The sequence below is a fragment of the Asparagus officinalis genome, chromosome 8, assembly GCF_001876935.1.
Source record: "Asparagus officinalis chromosome 8, Aspof.V1, whole genome shotgun sequence".
NCBI classification, from domain to species: domain Eukaryota; kingdom Viridiplantae; phylum Streptophyta; class Magnoliopsida; order Asparagales; family Asparagaceae; genus Asparagus; species Asparagus officinalis.
Genome location: NC_033801.1, coordinates 17,799,694 through 17,819,076, shown reverse-complemented (window position 1 = coordinate 17,819,076; position 19,383 = coordinate 17,799,694).

The following is a 19,383-nucleotide window of genomic DNA, read 5'->3' as shown; positions in this document are numbered from 1 at the left end:
TTGTAACTCCCATTATCAGGGCTTGATAGGGATTAGCTATCCATTGTGATTTTTAGACAGCCTACACAAGGCGTTTGCACACATTTCGAATGAGAAGAGATAGAAGCTTGATGATAGAGCGGTTTCTTGCATCTTCCTTGGTTATGGAGAAGATATGTTCGGTTACAAACTATGGGATCCAGAAAAGAGATGAATTATCAGACGAGCAGATGTAATTTTTCAGGAGGATCAGACTATTACAGATCTCGAGAGAACAGAGCAGTCAGAGTGTTGCTAGTGAGATTCCAGATATGACGCCCATTTCATCTTCAGTACAGTTGCATCCTACAGATATAGAGCAGGTGCATGATGATGATGTTGATGATGATGGTCAGATACCAGAGCAGAGAGATGGTGATCATGATCACAAGCAAGAAGCTCCTAAGCAAGGGGAGCATCACGAGCAGCAGGAGTTTGCAGAGCCACAACTTAAGAGATCAGCTAGAGAGCATCGACCATCCATGAGATATCCTTTTTTGGAGTATTCTTTGCTGACAGAAGAGTGAGAGTCAGAAAGCTTTCAGGAGGCACATACTCATAAAAATAAGGACAAATAGTTCTAAGCTATGAAGGAAGAGATGAAGTCTCTTGAGAAGAACGATACTTATAAGTTGGTGGATTCGCCGAAGGATAGAAAAGCTATAAAGAACAAGTGAGTGTTCAAGTTAAAGAAGAATGACTATAATCAGAAATATAAAGCCAGATTATTGGTAAAAGATTTGGACAGAAAAAGAGCATTGATTTTGATGAGATTTTTTCACCGATTGTGAAGATGACGTCCATTAAAGTTATCTTGGGGTTAGCAGCTAGTTTAGACTTCGAGATTGAACAGCTTGATGTGAAGACTGTATTCCTTCATGGTGATTTGGAGGAAGATATCTACATGGAGCAGCCGAAGGGTTTTGAAGTAAAGGGAAAAGAACACATGGTTTGCAGGTTAAAGAAGAGCCTCTATGGTTTGAAGCAGGTACCCAGACAGTGGTATAAGAAATTTGATTCTTTCATATTGAGTCATAGCTACCAGAGGACAGTTGTAAATTTGTGTGTATATTTTAGAAGATTTTGAGATTCTAGCTTTATTAATCTTTTGCTTTATGTAGACGACATGTTGATTGTTAGTCAGGGTAGTCAGATAATCGGTGGGCTAAAGGAGTTATTTAAATTTTTTGACATGAATGATTTGGGATCGACACAACAGATTCTTGGTATGGATATTGCTCGTGACAGAAAAGCCAGAAAGTTGTGGTTATCACAAAAGAAATATGTTAAACGGCTACTTGACAGATTCAACATAAAAGATGCCAAGTCAGTCAGTACTCCTCTTTGCAGGTCATTTGAAGCTTAGCAAAAAGTTTTGCCCGACTACAGATGAGGAAAAGAGTAAGATGGAGAATATTCATTACTCTTCAGCTGTAGGGAGTTTAATGTATGTCATGGTTTGCACTCAGTCAGATATAGCTCATACAGTTGGCATTGTGAGCATGTTTCTTTCTAATCCAAGGAAAGTTCATTAGGAAGGTGTAAAGTGAATCTTAAAATATTTGAAAGGCAGTTCCAGATTGTGTTTGAGTTTTGGAGGTTCGAATGTTGTATTATATGGCTTTGCAGATGTAGATATGGCAGGTGATCTCAATCACAGGAAGTCTACCTCAGGTTGGTTGTTCACTTTTATAGGGGAGCAGTATCTTGGCAGTCTAGGTTATAGAAGTATGTTGCTTTATTTACAACAGAGGTGGAATATATATCAACTATTGAAGCCGGTAATTAAGGAGATGATTTGATTGAGAAGATTTCTGCAGGAGTTAGGCTTGCAGCAGGACAATTATCAAATCTTCATTGATAGTCAAAATGCTCCTAATTTGAGCAAGAATTCTACATTCCACTCCAGGACGAAACACATTGATGTGAGATATTATTGGCTTAGAGAAGTCGTTGAGAAAGAGGAGTTAAAGCTACAAAAAAATTCACACAGATAAAAATCCAACAGATTTTTTAAACGAAGACTGTTTCCAGAGAGAAGGCCGAGTTTTGTCAGCGATTGGCCGGCATGAACTTCCATTGAGGAGTTACAGATTAGCATACCCTCTCGTTGGGTCGGAGGGGGAGATTATTGTGGGTCCAGCCCAAGATAAGACCCACATGAAGTTCACAAAAATTAAAACTCTATCTAGAAGAGGATTTTGATGATCTATTTATAATAGGAATAAGTTTTGAGAATTCTATATATGAGAGCCCTGTAATAAATTTCGTTGAACAATAACCGCTACAGTAATTGGTGAACAATAACTCGGTTATTCGATTATAGTGATTCAAAAACCCTTATCTTCAGAATGACGACGCCGTCGAGGGTACGGTGCTGGTTTCTTCGCGGGTGTTGGATATTTTTGGTGAGACGGGTTTTAGGGTTTTAGTGTCCTAGAGGTAACACTGCATTTTTCTCTTGTGATTTAATCTTCAAGTTCAAGTGTAACTTGGAGGGATTGTACTCTTGATTTACAGTGAAATATTTCTATCTGGATTGCCCTGTGGACGTAGACACGATTTGTTTAACCACGTTAAATCTTGGTGTTTGCTTGCTAGTGGTATTTTTATTGATGTCGTTATTCGTTTAGTGTTTAATTCCGCAGATTAATCTCCAAAATCCCTAACAAGCCGCACACCTGCACGCCTACGCCCGTACGCACCAACCCCCTCGCCACAGCATGCCGCAGCACCTACACGCCGCATTGCCCCCCCCCCCCCCCCGGGTCGCCCGTCGTCCGCTGTTTTCTACTGGTGTCCATTGCATTTTGCCTTTAGATTTTAGCTGATTTGATGTTATATATTATGTTGGATTTGGATCTCGATTTTAGGGGTGATCATAGATTGTGATTAGGTTAATGTGCTTTTTGGGGTTAAGCATAAATCTGAATCTCATTAAAAAAAATTCTTCAGTTAGGGTTCTCTTGTGTTCTCCTTGAATATTACTGATGCTTCATCTACATTTGGTTGTTGTATCCTTTGCTCTTCTATTTCGGAGGTATTGTGCAAGTTTATTCCTTTGGGAGTTTATTTGGGATTTTTTTGTTACCAATATCATTTTGGAATTTTCTTACTTGTGAGGATGATTCTAATTTGAATTATTTATTTATTTATGTTTTTGTATGGCTAACTGACTAACTCTTATTGTATGTGAAGTGATAACAAAGGACCTACGGATCAGAGTATAACAGAAAAATATTGGACAGGAACCATTTGATAGTTCTTCTCTTTCTTTTATTTTTAATCATTAATTTGTAGTTCTTTTTTGTTTTTCCTACACAGCGGTTCTGTTTAGTGATATTTTTAGTTATTTGCATTTTCTTACAACCAAAGAATTTTTATCACATGTAAATAAATAACTTGAACAGCAACTATGCCAACTTACATGTCTGGCACCTTGCTTAAGAGATGTATGAACAAGACGTTTGATTTGTTTTTTATGAGCAATCATTCATATACAGCAATCACATGCTAGTTGCCTTTTATTATTAAAAAACGCTAGGGGCACACCTTGGGACACACTCCCAACCACACCCCCTCACCTGCTACAGTGCAGGGGGTCCCACTTGAGATTTTTTAAAAAATCTCAAGTGGGACCATCCTGTACTGTAGCAGGTGAGGGGGTGTGGTTGGGAGTGTGTCCCAAGGTGTGCCCCTAGTGCTCCTCTTTATTATTTCAGTATGGATAATCTAAGATTTGAGAAATGTTGTCCCTATTTTCTTGCAGTTTGGTGGTGGCTGTATACATGTTACAATTATTGATGGGACCCTCATTAGCTAATGTGAGAACCTGGCAGTTAACGCTTTAGGTCATAGCTTTCAGTTTCTCATGTAGTCCTAAATGATATCTTATTAGCCATTGAATTGGATGTATTCTCCATCTTGGGTTGTGGTTCATTTAAAGGGGAGTCTTTCCATAGCTCTTTCCTATTTCATAAATCCTTCGTAAAAATTAATTTTTCAGAAATTCACTTCCAGTCAAGACATAGCTCTTTCCTATTTCATAAATCCTTCGTAAAAATTAATTTTTCAGAAATTCACTTCCAGTCAAGACTATACTAGCTCTTAGTACATTAGTCACTAGTAGAAAACCCACTACTCTAGATGGAGCACCCTTATTAATTTTTAGGGAAAAATGCTTCCAGCCCCCAAAAGCTAAGGAAACATGCTTCCCACCCCCAAGACTTGGTCAATGGGTGTTTTACCCATAAAAATAAAGATTCTGTTCTCTGAGCCCCCAAAACACAAAACCCAAGAGATTAAAATATGTGAAGACCATAATACCCTTCTCTCTCTCTTTCTTTTTTATTAAAATATGATGAGGATTATTTTATTATTTTTGTTTTCTCTCTCTCTTTATCATAATGTACTAAGATGATTTGAAGAGGATTATTATTTTATTATTTTTATTTTTTATTATTTTTGTTGTTTATATTGGGAGATTGTTAAAGTTACGGGTTAATTGTTAAGGTTACGAGTTAATTGTTAATGTTACGGATCAATTGTTAAGGTTATGAATCCTCTCTCTTTCTCTCTCTCTCTCTCTCTCTCTCTCTCTCTATATATATATATATATATCATGATGTTACTTTGATGATATTGAAATGATTGAAGAGGATTATTATTTTATTATTTTTATTTTTTATTATTTTCGTTGTTTGTATTGGGATATTGTTAAAGTTACGAGTTAATTGTTAAAGTTACGAGTTAATTGTTAAGGTTACGAGTTAATTGTTAATGTTAAGGGTCAATTGTTAAGGTTATGAATCCTCTCTCTCTCTCTCTCTCTCTCTCTCTCTCTCTCTCTCTCTCTCTATCTATCTATCTATCTATCTCTCTCTCTCTCTCTCTCTCTCCCTCTCTCTATCATGATGTTACTTTGATGATATTGAAATGATTGAAGATGATTATTATTTTATTATTTTTGTTTTTTATTCTTTTCGTATTTTTAGAATATTTGTTGTTAAGGATAATGGTTGGTTGTAAAGGTTATGCATTGTTTGTTAAGGTTACAGGTTAGTTGTTAAGGTTACGGGTTTGTTGTTAAGGTTATGGGTTTGTTGTGTAGGTTACGGATTTGTTGTTAAAGTTACGGGTTTAATTGTTAAGGTTACGGGTTTAATTGTTAAGGTTACGTGTTTAATTGTCAAGGTTACGGGTTTAATTGTTACGGTTACGGTTTAATTGTTAAGGTTACGGGTTTAATTGTTAAGGTTACGTGTTTAATTATTACAGTTACAGGTTTAATTGTTAAGGTTACGGTTTTAATTGTTAAGGTTACGGGTTTAATTGTTAAGGTTACGGTTTAATTGTTAAGGTTACGGTTTAATTGTTAAGGTTATGGATTTAATTGTTAAGGTTACGATTTAATTGTTAATGTTACGGTTTAATTGTTAAGGTTACGAGAGAGAGAGAAGAGATCCATAACCTTAACAATTGACCCGTAACCTTAACAATTAACCCGTAACCTTAACAATTAAACACGTAACCTTAACAATTAAACCCGTAACCGTAATAATTAAACCCGTAACCTTAACAATTAAACCCATAACCTTAACAATTAAACCGTAACCTTAACAATTAAACTGTAACCGTAACAATTAAACTCGTAACATTAACAATTAAACACGTAACCTTAATAATTAAACCCGTAACCTTAACAATTAAACCCGTAACCTTAACAACAAATCCGTAACATACACAACAAACTCATAACCTTAACAACAAACCCGTAACCTTAACAATCAACCCGTAACCTTAATAATCAATGCATAACCTTTACAACCAACCATTATCCTTAACAACGAATATTCTAAAAATACAAAAAGAATAAAAAACAAAAATAATAAAATAATAATCCTCTTCAATCATTTCAATTAAACCCGTAACATTAACAATAAACATGTAACCTACACAACAAACCCATAACCTTAACAACAAACCCGTAACCTTAACAATCAACCCGTAACCTTAATAATCAATGCATAACCTTTACAACCAACCATTATCCTTAACAACGAATATTCTAAAAATACAAAAAGAATAAAAAACAAAAATAATAAAATAATAATCCTCTTCAATCATTTCAATATTATCAAAGTAACATCATGATAGAGAGAGAGAGAGCGGGGATTCATAACCTAACAATTGACCCGTAACATTAACAATTAACTCGTAACCTTAACAATTAACCCGTAACTTTAACAATCTCCCAATACAAACAACAAAAATAATAAAAAAACAAAAATAATAAAATAATCATCATCAATCATTTAAACTATCATCTTAGTACATTATGATAAAGAGAGAGAGAAAACGAAAATAATAAAATAATCTTCATCATATTTTAATTAAAAAAGAAAGAGAGAGAGAAGAGTATTATGGTCTTCACATATTTTAATCTCTTGGATTTTGTGTTTTGGGGGCTCAGAGAACAGAATCTTTATTTTTGGGAGTAAAACACCCATTGACCAAGTCTTGGGGGTGGGAAGCACGTTTCCTTGGCTTTTGGGCGCTGGAAGCATTTTTCCCTAATTTTTATTATAACCATATGATTGATCGTTTATGTTACTTGTGTGAATGTGTCACGCTTGTGCAATTATCAGATCAATTCATACATGTGTATGAATATTCCCAAGGAAGTAAGAAAGTATTTTACTCCTCCAATCTGCTTATATAGGTTTTATGATGAATTAGAGATTCTAAGCTATGCTTGTTAAGACAGGCAACCAAAATTTATTTCAATCTGCAGTTGTGAATCCAAGCTAGTTAACAGTATGAATGCAAAATATTAATAAATTATTTATTCAACAATACATATACATGCTAGTACCTCCTTAACACGCAGATTAAGAATTTTATTTGGTGCAGGTGATCTGAGTAAGGAAATGTAACGGAGAAGGAAGTGTTTGTAGAAGAAAGGAAAACCGTAAGAGCTACTGTTTGATTAGCTAGATGGTCTTAAAGTGCTAGATAGTCACCAGAATTTAGAATTTGAGAGCTTCTACGTACTGTAACTTTGTAATACAAGCACGTTCTTTTGAAATATGATTTCATATTGTACTTGATGTGAATTGGAATATAATTCAATATTGTGTGTGTTGGAACAAACTTTGTCTATATGTATTGTGGAGAAGAATTGGAAAAAGCAGATTTTTGGTCATAAGTCGACTCATGCACAGGCATAAGTCGACTTATGGTAAGTCGACTTATGTTATGGTAAGTCGACTTATGTTGGTGCATGAGTCGACTTACGTTCTGCTCTGGATTGTTGGTTTTTTGCTCTGCCAAGTCGACTTATCAGGTCTGATAAGTCGACTTATGATCTCTTCTCCAGTTGCTGTTTTTCGCTCTGCCAAGTCGACTTATGCAGACTGATAAGTCGACTTATGACGGGTTTTTTGGAAAGTTCAGGTTCCTATTTGCAGTCTGTTTGGGTTTCTGTTTTGGTATAAATACCAATACGATTTGAGGGTTTTGTGAGGAGAGTTTTGGGGTTTTGGAGCACAGAAAAAGAGAGATCTTTCTGAGCTATTTGTTAGGGTTATTGGTTGAGAGATTGAGAGATTTGTTGGTGAGATTAGTTGGTTCGTTTGAGCGATTTGTAATCTCAATTTGTACTCTCCTTCTCTATTAGTGAAAACCCACCCCCTTCTTGCCCCGTGGACGTAGGCAATTTGCCGAACCACGTAAAACCTTGGTGTTTGTGTTTTGTTTGGTCTTTCTCTCGGCGTTCGTTGGTTTGGTTTCTCAAAGCATCAGTCACAACAAGTGGTATCAGAGCACGGGCAACGCTTGGGCTATTTGGAGGAGTAGATCGCTTTGGAAGTTCATCTAGGGCTTCGTTTGGTGATAAAGGTGGGATCTTTTTTTGTAAAAATCTCGTCTTTTTCAGTTTGGATCTATTTCTCGTTTGTTTCCGCATTGGTTTGGTGGTGCCTTGAGGATTATGGCCGAGAAAGAAGGAGTTGTGGGCAGTACTTCCGGCGTGAAGACCGTCCAAAGCTTGAATATCCACTCAATGAAGATTGATGTGGAAAAGTTCAATGGCACAAACAATTTTGGACTTTGGCGATGCGAAGTCATGGATGCGCTCAACGCGCAAAATTTGGAAGATACGTTGGAGTTGGACGGGAAACCGGACAACATTGATGAGAAGGTTTGGAAAAAGATGAATCGAACGGCGTGTGGTGTGATTAGGTCTTGTCTCACTCAAGATCTAAAGTATGATGTGATCAATGAGACTTCTGCAAAGAAGATTTGGGAGATCCTTGAGAGCAAGTATTTGACCAAGAGTGTGGAGAATCGCTTGCATTTGAAGAGGAGGCTTTACCGCTTCCAGTTGAAGAAAGGAACCTCCATTGGTGATCACATGAACCACTACACGAAGCTTCTTGCGGATTTGGCGAATGTGGATGTTAAGATTGAAGATGAGGACAAGGCGTTGTTGCTATTGAGTTCCTTGCCTGACGAGGAATATGAGACCTTCGTTCTTACTCTTATTAATGGGAAGGCATCTCTTTCGTATAGTGAGGTCACCGCTGCACTTGTGAATTATCAGCTTCGAAAGAAGGATAAGGAGACTTCGTTTGAGCCGGTAGCGGGGGCGTTGGTCGCAAGAGCAAAGGGTCCAAACCGTAGTGGGAGGTCGCAGTCTAGAGGGGCACATCTTGGAGTTCGTAAGAATCAATGTGCCTTTTGCAAAGAAGATGGACATTGGAAAGCCGATTGCCCAAAGTTAGTTGATCGAGCCGGGAAGAATAAGGGAAAAGCTATTCAAGCTTCAGAGGCGAATGTTGTCAAGGCTAGTGGCAACGATTCAGATTCGGATTCTTCGGGCTACTCGTTATCTGCACTGCCGTCAGTTTGTGTTGCCTACTCTACAGAGTGGATATTGGATTCGGGTGCTACATACCACATTTGCCCTAGGAGGGATTGGTTCTCCAGCTTTCAGGAGTTGGAAAGAGGGGATTTCGTGCTCATGGGGAATGATCACAAATGCTCTATTGGTGGTATTGGTACTGTTCGGATCAGGATGAGTGACGGGGTGATTCGGGAGTTGGTTGGAGTGAGGTTCGTTCCTCAGTTGAAGAAGAACATCATTTCACTTGGAGCTTTGGAGGCAGCTGGCTATAGGGTGACCTTGGCGGATGCACGCTTGAAGGTTACATTTGGGTCCATGATTGTGATGAAGGGCGTCAGAAGAAGAAATTTGTATTATTTGCACGGAAGCACGGTGATTGATAGGGAAATGACGACTTCATCAGATTCGGCTAGACTGTGGCATTGTTTGGTGCTGGGGTATATGATTGGTAATACCGTGCATTGGTTGTTGAGGAGTGCTATGACCTGCAGATTGAAGTCCTGTGAGCACATTAGGATGAGCGAGACCGTGGTGGAGTTTGGCACTTCTATCCATCGAGCGAGGGGTCTTTTTGGAGGTGTTCAGTCAGGCATTTGGGGGCCTTCCAAGGAGGCATCATTGGGAGGTAATCGTATCTTGGTTTCCACAGTTGGTGATTGTTCTAGGCATTATTGGGTCGCGACCAGTTCCCGTTGGTGTAAAGTCCTAGAAGTCAACAACAATTGGAAGAAGTGTATTGGCAGAAAGGTAACTCATTGTTTCAGCTTTGGTAGGGGTCCTTTCTTGCGTTGGTGCCGAGCTCACGGCAATAGGAGACACTTCATTGGTGTGGAGACTTTGGGGCGACGAGATGAGATGACAGTTTCGATGGGTCGTTCCTTTCTGGAGGAGGATCGGCGTTTGATGTCGAGCATTGGCATTGGTGTGCGGGCTTCGACATATTTGGGTCATCTTATGCATAGGTCGCCGACTGCTGCTTTAGGAGTTATTAGATCTGGTGGAGCTGCTTCAGATTTTGGGTCGCGTCGGATATTTGGATACCCAGCATTTGGTCACATCGTGGATGTGAGATTGGATCCGATTGCGCGTTTGGGGTTCGGAGGCTCAGTTGATTATCGTTTGGGAGCTTCTGATTTTGTTCTGAGCAGGTATGTCACTTTTGACTCTCGGCAGGTGGAGAGTGTTGATCAGGTCATTTGGATATCGCAGCAGGTGGAGAGTGATGCTACTCCACGTTGGGTGGAGATTACTCCACATACTCCAGATCATACTGCGTCATTTGGGATTCCAGCTAAGGTGACACAGGTTGGAGATCATTTGGTTTTGGATGCAGATGATGGATTGGTTTTGGATTCAGTTGCAGCTGGTAGATATAGTTTGGATATGGCCATTGGTTTACCTCAGGTGGAGGTGTTTGATTTGTCTCAATTTGGGGTCATTGGGAATACTATCAGTTGCAGATCGTTTGGTGATATTGGAGAAGAGTTGCAGACTTTTCTATTTGATTGAGGGCCTTTGGAGGCCGTTTGGGTGAACTACGTGAAGGCTTGATTCCTTGGGCAAAGGATACGTAGGCAGTCATTTTGATGCAGCCGATTTGGTGAGCGACATCGACATTTGGGGTGAGTGTTCACACTCTCATTTGAGTCTCAGCATGTGAGGCATTTGTTTGGTTGGTGTCGGCTCAGTTTTGGGAAAACTTCGCCGAGGTAGAGAATTGTGGAGAAGAATTGGAAAAAGCAGATTTTTGGTCATAAGTCGACTCATGCACAGGCATAAGTCGACTTATGGTAAGTCGACTTATGTTGGTGCATGAGTCGACTTACGTTCTGCTCTGGATTGTTGGTTTTTTGCTCTGCCAAGTCGACTTATCAGGTCTGATAAGTCGACTTATGATCTCTTCTCCAGTTGCTGTTTTTCGCTCTGCCAAGTCGACTTATGCAGACTGATAAGTCGACTTATGACGGGTTTTTTGGAAAGTTTAGGTTCCTATTTGCAGTCTGTTTGGGTTTCTGTTTTGGTATAAATACCAATACGATTTGAGGGTTTTGTGAGGAGAGTTTTGGGGTTTTGGAGCACAGAAAAAGAGAGATCTTTCTGAGCTATTTGTTAGGGTTATTGGTTGAGAGATTGAGAGATTTGTTGGTGAGATTAGTTGGTTCGTTTGAGCGATTTGTAATCTCAATTTGTACTCTCCTTCTCTATTAGTGAAAACCCACCCCCTTCTTGCCCCGTGGACGTAGGCAATTTGCCGAACCACGTAAAACCTTGGTGTTTGTGTTTTGTTTGGTCTTTCTCTCGGCGTTCGTTGGTTTGGTTTCTCAAAGCATCAGTCACAACATGTATATCATACATAAGAAATATATTGTAAACAGCGCAAAATAAATTTCTGTAATTTTTCACTTCTATATATCTCACATCCTAGACGGGAATTTCGTCTGGGATGCTATTTTAAACGGAATTTCCATCTAAGAAGCAACCTTGACGGAAAATCCGTCTAGGTTGCAACCTCCGTCTAGGTTAACTTCCGTCTAGTTAGATCAACTTAGACATAATTTCGTCTAGGTTGAGTCAATTTAGATGAAAATATCCTAGACGGACTTTCCTAGACGGATTTCCATCTAGATTGATCTATCTAGACGGAATTCTATGCAATCTAGACGGTTTTTTCGTCTACGTTGGTCGTTTTTCTACTTGTGTTGGTTGGTTAAAAAGAAAAAAGAAACCCAAATTTTTAGGAAAAGGAGACAGAAAGAGATGGGCTGTCAAATTGCACTTAGATTTCGTATAGTTTCACCAACCTAGTGTCCTATAGTTTCAGCAGCATTGCACTTAAGTGACCCCTATTTTAAAATCGGACAAGTAAATTTTACAAACTATTTTAATGTTTTAGATAGATGCTCCAAAGTTAAAAATATTCAGATGATATTAACTTCTATATCTATCCTAGAATATCATATAACACAGGATACTAAATGTAACTTTTACAAACTTTAGGGTATTTAAGTGAGATCATTTACAAACTGAGGGTATTTATATGCAATATGGGGTGAGGGTGGGCGTGGGTGTGGGCCGGGCCTAGCCTAACCTATGAACTTAGCCCGATTTTAGATCTGGGCCTATTCAAACCCGGCTCAGACCGAGGACTTTGTCCTCAGGCCTAAGGCGGGACCCAACTTGACTGGCTATCAGCATTGGGATGGAACGAGTCCGACCTAACCCATGGCGATTCGAGTAGCAGTTTAGCCCACATTATTTTTTTGTTCAATTTTATTTCTTTTCAAAATTTTTGCTATATTAGTATCTATAGTTTAAAGAGAAATACTTGTATTTTATCTTTCTAAAAAGTCTAAACTTTATAAATTTACAACTAGTGATGGAATTATCTCAAAAGAAAAAAGATTCAAAATAATTTGAGCATTTTTAGTATAAATTAAAATTATTACAAATATTCATCATAGTATTGAAAGCTAAGAAAATCTATACTAATATTGAAATTACAACTCAAACACATGGAGGTTGTAATTTTCAATTGAGTTGCTACTAAAATTACATCAAAATATAACTAACACCTAAGGCGGGTCGGGCTGGGCTAAGCAATGCTAGGTGAGACGTGGGCGAGGTCAGGCATGCGTTGGGCCTACTTCTTTATCCACAGGTTTAAAGCAAAATCTAGCCCCGACCACAACTCAGTATATCATGGGTTGGGTTCAACCCGGCCTATTGTGGGATGGGTTGGGCCTTAACCCAAGATAGGAACCGAGGCGGCAGCTGGTTCGATTGACGGTTTGAAACGCTCATAGCTCACTATCCCCCCCCCCCCCTAAACATGGGTAAACAAGAGGCACTAAATATATCATATTTTAAAACTTTTGGGCATTTATCTATAAAAGTTAAATATTTTAGGGCACTTATTTGCTTGGTTTTTAAAATAAAGGTCACTTAAGTATAAGGTTGGTGAAACTATAGGGCGTTTAAGGGTAATTAAGTCAATATTTTAATACACGTTTAATAGGTTTTCACCCATTTCCAAGCAAAAGCTTTGAAATGGATTTGTATGAGTTAGCCATTTTTTAAGGTTTATAGGTCGAGGTTGGTTTCCTATAATTTTGGACGAGGCAAACAAGGTTTTAGGAGAACTTTTTAGAAGATCTAAACATTCTCCAAGAGTGTGAGAGCTTAGAAATCAATTTTTGTGGGTTTTTTACCAAAACAAACAAGCCTTTTGTAGAAACCAATTTTTTTACAAAAAAACATAGTGCCGAACAAGCTAGAGAAATAAAAATCTAACTTTTCGTATATATGTTGTCAAAAGATTTTCCACACTTAACCCTGGGCTAGACCCCCCCCCCCACCCCACACACACACACACAAACTTTTAAAATATTAGTAAACCACCCTTAAATTAGGGGTTATTAGAAAGCGTCCTTTATCTTAAAAGCTTTTATTAGAAAACTGCTAAAAAGTTAGAGCAACAAATTTCACTGAAAAAAGTCAAATTGTGTAATTTTATCCATCCATGCGAGAAATTATGGTTAATGTTGTTCGGCGGGTTTCTGATAAGATATTAAAGTTAAAGGATGTTTTATGATAACACCAAAATTTAAGGGGCTGATATTTTGAAAAATATGGAATGTTATATGATATTTGTCTAAAATTAAGGGGGTTTGTGATATTTAGCCTATGCGCTTATTGCGCTATAGTCATTTATTCTTGTTTATTCCTCCAATAAAACAGGCCTTAGTAAAGTCACTTATTCCTTGATGTGAACACTGATTCTATTCCTTCAAATAACAAAACAACAATAATTCTTGCTCAGAACAGTGGGACAGTGTCAAAGTGGGACCCAATTCACGTGAACGTACAAATTTACAATTGAACAAAGATGGCTAGACAGTCCGTGGGTTCACAATGGCATCAACTCCCGCATTTAATTTCTGAGAATAAATATAATGTCGCACGGGGCACACCCCCAATCACATCCTAAACCACACCTTTATTCTTATATTCATTCTTATATTCTACAGTACATCGGATCTTATATGAGATTTTAAAATTTTAAAATTTCATATAAGACCCGGTGCACTGTAGCATATGAGAGATGGGGTGTGGTTTGGGATGTGGTTGGGAGTGTGCCCCTATCATTTTTCATAAATATACATGCAGTTAGCGTGCATCCCACCTTTTATTTTTTAAGCACTATATTTTATACTTATCACCTTCTAAATTTTAATATATTTAATTTAATTATTATATACTTAAAATTAATAATTATATCTATTTCTTTATATTAAAAAATCTAAATTTTAATATATTTGATTCAGAAATTATATCTACTCATCTATATTTAAATAAAAATGTAAGTTTTAATACATTTAATTTATTTTATTATTTATGATACAATAAATTCCGTAGCATAAATAGTAACTTTAATTACGGAGAAGCAATAGTAACTTAAATTACGGAGAAGCAAATTATTTACTGTTTGATTACTGTAGTATGAACAATATATAACTTTTACTGCAAGAGATCATATTTAGTTTGTTGTTTATGCTACAATATTTATTGAAGTATTTAATGTAGTATAACAATAATATATAGACTCTCTTTTAAATATAAAGGAGTAGATAGCAACAAACCTTAAAAACATATGATATAAATGTTATTCTTCTATTTATTTTATATTTTACACGAGAACATATTGATAGTAACTTGCACTATATGAGGTAACAGCCACTTTCTTCAACAGACTTCATCCTCAAGAAACACACAGAATCAAGAACCTAATAAATTTGTCCCTTATAAAGAATATCATCTATAATTTAACGTAACTAAAGGAAAAGGCCCTCTGCTAAATAACTTAATTGACCACTTCTTTGCTCAATCTTAAACTTTGGGGTGACGCTTGGCAAATAGGTTAAGTGAGAAAGATTAAATAGGAAAATTAATTTAGGTAACTCGTGATGACAGTTTAAAGCTTGTCAAATTTTATTTATATTAGATTAGCTAGTTAAGATGAAGGGGTAACTTTTTTGTGTTTGTCAAATAAAAAATATTAAGAAGGTCAGTTCTCTCAAGTTAACCTTTAAAAAAATATATCAATTTTAATCTTATTAAAAAGTAGAAAAAATAAAATAAAATGTTTGCTCAAAAATAAAAGTTAAAACTCCCTCTCCAAATGCAGTTGCAAAATAAACCAGTCACTGCGCACATTTATAATCTATAAAAGTGACAAAACTTTTAATAAACACGTTATGACTTATGAACTTGTAATGCAAAGTTAAATGCAAAATTGTACCAAAAAAAAGGTATATTCATCTCAGATAAAAATAAAACAACAGATAAATATGTCCTAATTAATAAGTTAAGTACTTGATAGAAGAGTAGCCCCCGCTACAATGGCCAGCTCTTACAATTCAAATATTATATGTGTAATACTAAACTATACCCCCACTCATCGTGAACAAGTGGATGACCCTAAATATTTCAACGTTAAAATGTTGAAGAACGTACCTATATTAAGATACTAAATAACACAACTCTTGGATGGACAAGGTCTATAAATATTACAATAATAGCTTAGCTATTATTGTAATATTAAACCATACGAATATCTCGAAACGCTGAAGCAAACCTATATATTAAAATATTTCACTTTTGCTCCTACTCATGACGGGTTAAAGTTATGACGTTGCCGCAATAGGCAGAACAGTTAAACAGTCGTTTTGACGAGTTAATTAGGATTAATCCTTGAGAACGGGCTAAGAAACTTCTTAAGCATAAATGGATGTTTGGTATGTAAGTGAAAGATATTATATCTCTTTAACCCCTCTATTAAGTTTTTACCAAACACGTACAATCTAAGGTTATTTTAATCTCTATTTTCTAATTAGCAAGTTAGCAGTTTTTTGGTACATCAATTTAACAAAATAATAACGTAATAAGTTTCCAAATCAATTAGCACCATACCATGTAAAAGGTACGAAAATAAAGAGACAGTAAATCTATAATACTACATTAAAAACTGTGAGAATAGAAAAAATTTGAAGGACATGGGAAAAAATGTCCGTCATCTCACTAAAGACTTGAGGATAATTTGATCATTTCACACAAATATTTTCTTGCTTTTCTCCTTTTTTTTTATTTCTAGAATTTACTAAAAAATATCATAAAGCTTACTGATTAAATATCTATTAAATTGTACATTATAACAATATAAATATTAAATGATAAAATTCCTTTCTATGTAAATAAATACAATGAAAATAACAAATAGAATTTCAATATACATAATATAAATATTACATAACCAATTTCGAATAAGATAAGATAAGACAAAATATCTCATGTTAATTGAACAAGTGTCATAAAAAGATCTTAGAAATATCTATGATTCTTTGGGATATTAAAATTATCTTTTCTATATAAAAATTAAAATTAAGTTTTGATATCGGTTTCCATTAAAAAAAAAGTTTTCATGTCAGTTGTGCATCCATTTGCACGTGCAATGATACTAATTATGAATAATTTTACTCACTTGGGTCTCCAACAGTGGAGCTAATAAGTTGAAAAGAGATCTTTTCCCCCAAAAATTCATGAAGTCCATCAAGTAAAGCAGCATGAAAATCATGGAAGTCCAATACATTTTTCTTCATTAGGACCACTGTTCCATTGATCTTCACCTTGTTGCTCTTTGGCTCTTCTTGGTGAGCCTTGGTGCATATTGCATCAAGTATATAGCGAAAGAATGACATCTTTCTCAATTATTTACCTTCCTATTAGCAAAATATACTATCACTGTTTGAGAGGGAGAAGTGAGAGAGGAAAGACGAGGGGAAGATGAAACTGATGATGGATGAAGAGGGTTATGAGGCTATTTATAGAGAGAGAGTCATAAAGGGGAGAGAGAGAGGGAGGGAGGGAGGCGAAATATTTTTTTATGGCAAAAGACTAAATTACCAAATTGGTATTTTTATTCGACTATGTTTGCTAGTTTGATATATTTAAAAAGTCTGGCGATAACAAGGTATTTTTTCTAGACCTTGTAGTCAATAAGGCTCGTACGTTCTTGTTGCCTGCAGCAAAAAAATATTTGGGAGTGAGTCACATAACGTTCACGTGATCAAATTTTGGCCTTATTAATGCTGACAAGACATTGATGTTAATAACTGGCTACTTTTAAGAGAATGTGGGATTTTAACTAACAATGATATCCTAAATTGCCCAAATACACACCATTTGCCAAATTCCCCCAAAACTCTAAACTTTCTGAGCCGATTAGAGTTACACTCAAATCCTCAGTTGCAAACAATCTCTCTGAGGGAGAGAGCATGGATGTGAATGAATAAAACATGGTGGGTCATCTCAAGTACTATAGTCTTCAACTCGTGATCGCAAATGTAAGATTTGGTGTTCTTTGACTGTATTCACTTATGGTTTTGTAGTTGTATATGGTTATTACAGTCATCATTATTTTAATTGATTGTAAAGGTAGATTATGGATAAAATTGATTTGAAATCATTAGATTAGGATTTATTTGCAACCAATTTAGTGTTTTATGTGAAACCCAGTTCGGGTTTTTTTGAAGTTGTTGAGATTTTTAGAAATTGATATGTTGCAGTTGATTATGAGTTCAATAGTGTTGAAATCATCAAATTAATGTTCATTTGCAACTATTTAGAGTTTTATTTTTTTGGTCAATGAAAACTTCTTTACTCATTTACCAATATGAAAAATGAGTACATCAAGATTCTCAGTATTGAGAAAGCAAACTGGAAAAACAAATATCCAGTTTTTAGACTAATTGTATATGTGTTTATCTATCTGTACATGTCTTACAAAGAAAGGAGCCAAGCTGCATTCTCAGCTTGTATAGGTGAGTTAAGAAGAGCAGATAATATATCAACTTTGATATTCTTAACCAGAACACAGATTTGTGTTTTTCCTGAAAAATTCTCTTATTCCGTTCACTCCAAATCAAGTAGATAGATGTTGATAAAGCCATCCTTTTAACTCTTTGTTTAAACCACTTCCTCTAAGTCTTAAACAGAACCAGTCCAACAGCAATTCACAGTTACAAGTCTTCCATGAGAATTGAAGCCAGTCCATAACACAATTCCATATATCCCTTGAATATGAACATGTTGGCCTCTTTGTTTTGATGATGTTTAACAAACAATTTACTATTAATGTTATTTGTCTAGTATTTATGTTTATCTATTTATTGTAGACAAACAACATGTTGGAGGATGGATGGAATCGAACATTCACGATCATATCCAATGGAGGTTGGTGGAATTGTGGAGTGAAGCAATACAATTCAAGTTAAAGATTCAAGTTCAAGCTTCATCCGTAAGTTTACCAAGAAGAGATTTAAAGAAGATCTATCAAGCTTGGGTAATTTAGTTTTAGGTTTATACTTGTGTGTAGATACTTTAAGCTCATATATTAATCATACACACGTATTTGTTGATTTTGTTGATTTTATCAAAATATAGGTGTTTTTATAAAAATATTATTTTATTTGGTTATGGACTTCAATATCAATTTATACATACTTTTTTAAGTTGAAAAATCACTTTATAAAGTTTTTAAATATGGTTTAGTCAAAATAACAAAAAACAAGTGTTGTTGTATTTTTATGTTTTGGACTATTTTGTAAAATAATGATATTTTACAAATATGAAGTGCAATTCCAAAAATTCTTTTTTAACATATTTATTTACATATTTACAATTATTTTTCAAAGTTTCATAATTTTTAGAATTTATTTGTTATTTTTAAAGGCACTTCAAAAATCAGTTTTTCAGTTTTAAACAGGCTGATAGTGTGTTATCAGTCGACTGATCAGTCGACTGATGCTTTCAGTCGACTGATCAGTCAACTGATGAATGTGCCTAGAATCTTTATTTTCTCTCTACTTTGTTTCATTCGACGGATGTGTCGACTGATGTGTCGACCAATGACCTGTTACAGTTTCTAGATTTTTAGTTTTTGACTAGTTTATAAAATAATTTATTTCTCTTAAATGAGAAGTGATATTTACAAAATTCTTTCTCTAACATGTTTATCTACATGTCTAGAACCTTTCTTCAAAATTTTATGATTTTTGGAGTTGATTTACTGTGTCAAATTAATTTTACAAAGTCGGGTATTTTAGCAGTTTTCAGAAACTATATATTATTGTTCAAATAATTATTTATCTCAACTGAGAAGTGATATTTCAGAAATTATTTCTCTAACATGTTTATTTACATGTCTAGATACTTCTCTCGAAATTTTATGATTTTTGGATTTGATTTATTTGTTTTAATTGATTTTATAAAACTAGATATGGAAAATTCCAACACTCTGAAACTGTCTGTTTTTCTTCTGTCGAGATCATCAGTCGACTGATGTACATTTTCAGTCGATCGACAACCTCATAACGGCTAGATTTTCTAGTTTTCTATGTAGCCGT